The sequence below is a fragment of the Geospiza fortis genome, unplaced genomic scaffold (assembly GCF_000277835.1).
Source record: "Geospiza fortis unplaced genomic scaffold, GeoFor_1.0 scaffold283, whole genome shotgun sequence".
NCBI lineage: Eukaryota > Metazoa > Chordata > Aves > Passeriformes > Thraupidae > Geospiza > Geospiza fortis.
The window spans coordinates 118,866-124,376 of NW_005054571.1; the positions used below are offsets into that span (position 1 = coordinate 118,866).

Consider the following 5,511-nt stretch of genomic DNA (forward strand, 5'->3'; position numbering starts at 1 on the left):
CTGCTGAGCCCTGCCCTGTCTGCTGAGCTCTGGCCTGGCTGTTGAGTTCTGCTGAGCTCTGGCCTGGTGCTGAGCCCTGGCCCGGCTGCTGAGCCCTGGCCCGGCTGCTGAGCTCCCGGGCACCGCCCCAGCCCAGCCCGCATAGCTCCCGCCACAAGCTGCTGAGCCCAGCCAGGGCCACCTGACCATGTGCAGGCCCTGGACAAGATATCAACTCTTTCAGTGCTTCAGTCCTCCTCCTGACCATCTGCAGACCCTAGGCAAGATATCAACTCTTTCAGTGCTTCAATCCTCCCTCGAGTGAGAGAAAAGGACAAAGTGCAGGCATGTAGAGAAGTAACCTAAAGACACCAAGGTCAGTGAAGAAGAAGTCAAGTCCCAGATGGGAGGGATGAGGAGATGCCTTAATCCTAGGACTGAAATCCTCTTATAAAGCTATAGAGACAAATTTAATTGATCCATCAAACTGGTTTTTCCCTATAACACATTGAAGAATTATGGGGGGATGGATTGTTCAAACCTGTATTAAAGCAGGCAAATGTTAAAATAGCTGTGAATTTAATAAAAAGCTTGAACAGAGAGAGAGAAGAGTGATGAAGACACTATGCCCCCAGGAAGAGAACAAAAAGACTTCCATTCTCAGAGATGACAATGATCTCATAAATAAATAAAGAGAACCTTTGCTTTTGAATAGCTTATCCTTAAAATAGTATCCCATAACTTAACATGGCCCATAAACACAGCTGTGGGGAAAGCTGTGAAAATGGGAGGGACTTCACAATTGCAGATTTAATTTTTCTGGGCAGCTGCTACTCATGAAAATTAGAAGCTATGAGAGAACTGTTTTCTTGTAGAAAGGTCTCCATAAATTTACTAGAGGGACTCCTCTCCCTAAGTAAACCATGAAGAAAAACTATTCTAGAAGTGATAAACTGACTGAATTGTTTCTGCGTGTTGTGAGTGAGAAAGAAAAGGATGTAGGGGGAGGAGAAGTGTTCTAAAAGTTTTATTCTGATTCTCATTCTATATAGTTGTTTGTTTGTTTCTTTTGGTTACTGTTAATAAAGTTTTATTTATATCCTTTTACCTTTGAGCCTGCTTTGCCCTCCTCCTAATCCTATCTCACAGTGGGAAATGAGTAAGTATATTCTAGTGAGAGAATATTCTAGTGCACTGGCATTTGCCCAGCACTGAAACCCACCACAAAGGGTTTGCACCTGCAAACCCTGTGAAATCCTTATTTTCCAGTGGTATCTCAGCAGTCACTTCCTACTGAGTTTCCGTCAATGTCAGTTGAATTTCATCCTCTGTCACCCAAAGTGAGGGGCACCTTATCAGACCTCTCCTCCAAACCCTTTCCCCACCATGGCCCAGAGCAAAAAGGAAAAGCAAATCCTAGCTGCTGGCTCTTACCAGTCAGTCTGTGAACTGCTGCAGGTTCCCAAGGGTTTCAGAGGAACAAGAAAATGTCTTGGTGATTTTGTGTCTTGAGTCTCCAGACTTTTTGGAGTCTGTCCATTCATAATGCTGCTGCTTTCTAATGCACTGCTTTTGTTTGAGTCCTGTGTCAATCTCTATTAATCAAACTCTCTAGAGAAGTAAATAAAACAAGTTCCTGCCTTAGAAAGGAGGTCTGAACTGTAAACACAGGAGTGGGACAAGTCTTGCTCCTTTTTGGCTGGAATAGCTCCCTGGTCATTCATCCCACAGGGGAGATGGAGACAACATTAATATTAACCCCATTAAAAAGAATACCCAATGCCATTCTGAGCCACAGACTTTGAGAAGGAGGCACAGCTCCAGCTCCTGACACTCTACAACTCTAGAATCTCCAGAAGCTGATTCTCCTTCTTTATTTTGTTCCTGCAATCTACACAGTGCTTGGCATCTCACAGGCAGATGCAGCCTCTAGTCTTCCTGGTCCACAGATCAAAATAGAGACTTCTCCTTCGCTTGTAAAGCCAACAAGGCTCTTGTCCTGTCTTTTGAAGCTGCTGCCTTCCTTCCTTCTATTTCTGCCATGTGCCTGCTTATCAGATGTTCAGCCAACAGCATTTCCCCACCAAAAGTTAACATTTCCAGTTATTGAGGTTTTAGCCAGGTTTCCTATTTTATTCACCCTTTTTCCTCCTACTCTCTTCAGGAAAGAAAATGTAAGTGAACAAGAACTGAATGAAACCCACAAGCCTGGAGAATTTGTGAGTGATAGGCAAAGGGACAGAGGGAGATGGGAAAATATAAACTCTTACATCAGCAAAAAGTGACATGTACTGGCATTTGCAGATTAAACTATCTAAGCATGAAATACTCTCCTTGGAGAACAAAATTAAAATTCAGGAGCCAAACCAGAGTACTTTCTCACCAGTTTATAAAATACACTTTTAGTTCAGCAATATGATTTTTTAAAGACAGTGAGGTCACTATTTGGGAAAATGTGCACTGATTTTATAAAATCCAATAGGAAACAAAATGAGGTGAAGAAAATTAATTCTGATAGATTTGATTTACATAATACTGATATCCATGCTTGAATCCACCTATCATTTTACTAGTAAAAGGCCAAGCACTGATACAGTCACTAAGATGTAACCATCTGCTTAAAAAAGAGATGACAGGTTGTAAATTTTTGTTCTTGAAAACAAGAGGATTTCAGCATTTTAGAGTAATATGTTTACTTTAAAGTATAAATTAATACATCTTAGTAAAAAATCCAAATTATCACTGTTGTACAAAGCCAAATTATTGCTTCTATTTAAGGGAAGCATATCTGTCTTTTATCAAAAGTATTTCAATCCAAATTACAACTGGGATTAGCCTTAGAAAATTTACTGTGATTTTTATGTAAACTATGATTTTCTAAAACTTTACTACTTCCAAATATTGCCTAAACATTCATTCTCATGATAACAGTCCAAATCCAGCAAAGCCGACTCAGTAAATCATTGTTCACCCAAAGGTGACATTCAAGATGTGAGGATCTTAAGAGCAGCAAAATAACCCTGCCATCTCACACTTCGTGCTCCAACTGGGAGAGCTCAATGACAGCACTGACAGGAAGAAGAGCAGACCAGCCAAACAGCATTTTGCCTATTTCACCCAGGAACTGTGTGATTTGCCCAAGGCTATATTAGGATTCAGTGTTGGAGAGCTGGTTGAGTGGCATTTAATTAGTGTACAGTGCTGATCTCTGCAGCACTCCTAGTTCAGAAGGCTATAATGCAGTAGTACCATAAATAGAATGAAGTCCTGTGAAGAAAAGAAAACCAAACATCTCCCCATTATCTATTCCTGCAAACATGAAGAATAATAACAAATACTGTGTATGACAACTGTACTGTTATAAACTAAGTGGTGCCTCCTTAATATAAATTATCTAACTCACACAGTACAAGTCCCTGATGGATTAAATATAAAACTGGGTGGATAGAGCCATCCACACAGCGTGCTTAGCCAGTTCCTCAGCCTATTCATAAACACAGAACATTTTATTTATACAGTACCTTCCTCATCTGGGTTAGTTTCAAAGGCTGCAGCTCAAAGTCACCAGAGCCCTCATCTCTCCCACAGCTGAAAGTGCAACTTTCCAGCAGGCTCCCGGACTCACACACACCTCCACATACCTGCTCTGTGGCTGGAGGAGGAGAAGGTTTCGTCTCTGCTCGCAGCCTTTTTTTCCCCCGGCTCTCCCAGCAGCCTTTCCAGCTCAAGCCAAGGAAGAGTTTCCTTGGGGAAGTCGTACCTCTGTTGCATGCCAGCTGACTAAAACTCTGCAAGCGCTGAGAGAAGTTTGAAGTCACAGGGAAAAAAAAATACTCCCCATAGACTAGTCCTTGAATTCATTCCTTTGCAGTCATAAGCTCTTTTATATTTCCAGGCTCCCCAGACTACGTAAATACATATATCCGTAATGCTTTTAAGATATGTGTGTCCTCTGCTTTTCTCTTTATTCTCCATTTTGTTCATTCAGCCTTGGCTTATTTCCTGCAGTTTCTCAGCTGGTAATTACTCTCCTCTCGTATTGACACATGAAACAGTCTGTGAATACCACAAAAAATCCCCTCCACAGGCTTTGGGACACGTGCCTGTCTCTGAAGTCATCCATGCCTGTCCCACAGCTGTCGGCCCGGAGATTCTCAGGGGTTGGGGTAAATCAGGGGCACTGAGCTGGCTGCAAGACTTACATTTCAAGTCCATGCAGGATGGGGTGTGTAGGAAAACGGTATATGGGAGTAGGGCGAGCGCATCATGTTTGGTGTCCCAACAGGTCATTTGTGTCTTCATGGCACAGCAGTGGGATGGCCAAACACAGCCTTGGGGGAAAGGATAAATTCAATTTAATGCTTGAATGGTGTAAATACCTTCTAAGAAGGAATGTGGGATGAATTTTGCTTCCTTTACTTTGGGTGTTGTTATATACATGTAATGTAATAGCTGGGTCTCACAATTGAGAGAGATCTTATGTAGATGTTCAAATGTATAGTGATGTTATTGTAATATGTCCCCCCCAGAGTCCTCTTTCCCCTGCCCCTTGTAATAGCCTTCCTAGTCAAGGCATTTAGACAAGGCTGGCTTATTACCAAGAGGTGGAGTGTAACAACACCTGACCACCAATCAGGAAACATCTCAACTGAGTGACCTCCCTTAGAGGAGAGGTTTTCCTTATGCATCATATGCTTTATCAACTTTTTTTTCTAGATATGCAACAATGGCCAAGAATTTACACCCAAAGAAAACGAAGCGCTGGCTCCCTCCTCTCAGACAGCATCAATTCTGTCCCCCTCTCCCAGATCTTCTTATTAAAATCAGCTGAAAGCTACATCCTTTTATACCATGTGCCAAACAGGTTCATGAATTCTGCTAAACATTTGCAGGCTCCAGCTTTTGCTTGTCTGCAACAGGTTTGCTCTCTGTAGCGCACCAGCTCTTCTGAGTCAGAGTTACTTCAGAACTGCAGCATACTGGGAGATTCAAGATGAAAACATCTACGGATGTGAAAAATGTGGTTTGATAAATATCTCAGTAAATACCCTTTGCTCATGTTGTTGCAATAAGATTGTAATAAGACTAATCAATTTAATAGCAACATGTACATAATGGTAACAAAGAAAACAATAATTTTTTTTACTGCCTCCACTATTGCCTATGTACAGGTGTACTTGTAAATGCATTGTTGTTGTTGTTTTATTTACTATTATTATTATTATTATTATTATTATTATTATTATTATGGACCAAAACTCACCTCAATGCTTATTTGGAAGCTGTTATGCTTATGGACTGACCAAGGAACAAGCATATATTGTATCCCCTCCTGTCACCACAGCAGGACAACCTGATGGCCAACTTGATGTCACAGTAGTCAAGCCTGGAGGACCGCAGTGGACCTGCTGCTTAGAGGTGGACAGCCAGTTGTATTTCCCAGGTGGTGCATGGCTAGCTAATAGGAAAATAGTCCATCACAGAAAGGACAGGAAGTCTCCCAACATGAAATTTCAGACTACACGGAAGCAG

The 5,511-nt window shown here is 41.8% G+C and overlaps 1 protein-coding gene across 1 annotated transcript in view; it reads right to left on the minus strand.

Moving 5' to 3' along the window:
• Positions 1-3,760, minus strand: part of LOC102044429 (transforming growth factor beta activator LRRC32-like) — a 19,589-nt gene extending 15,829 nt beyond the window's left edge. The window contains exon 1 of the mRNA XM_031064213.1: positions 3,621-3,760. The gene's annotated coding sequence lies outside the window, so the exon portion shown is untranslated. The remainder of the gene's footprint in view (positions 1-3,620) is intronic.
• Between the last annotated feature and the right edge of the window lie 1,751 nt (positions 3,761-5,511).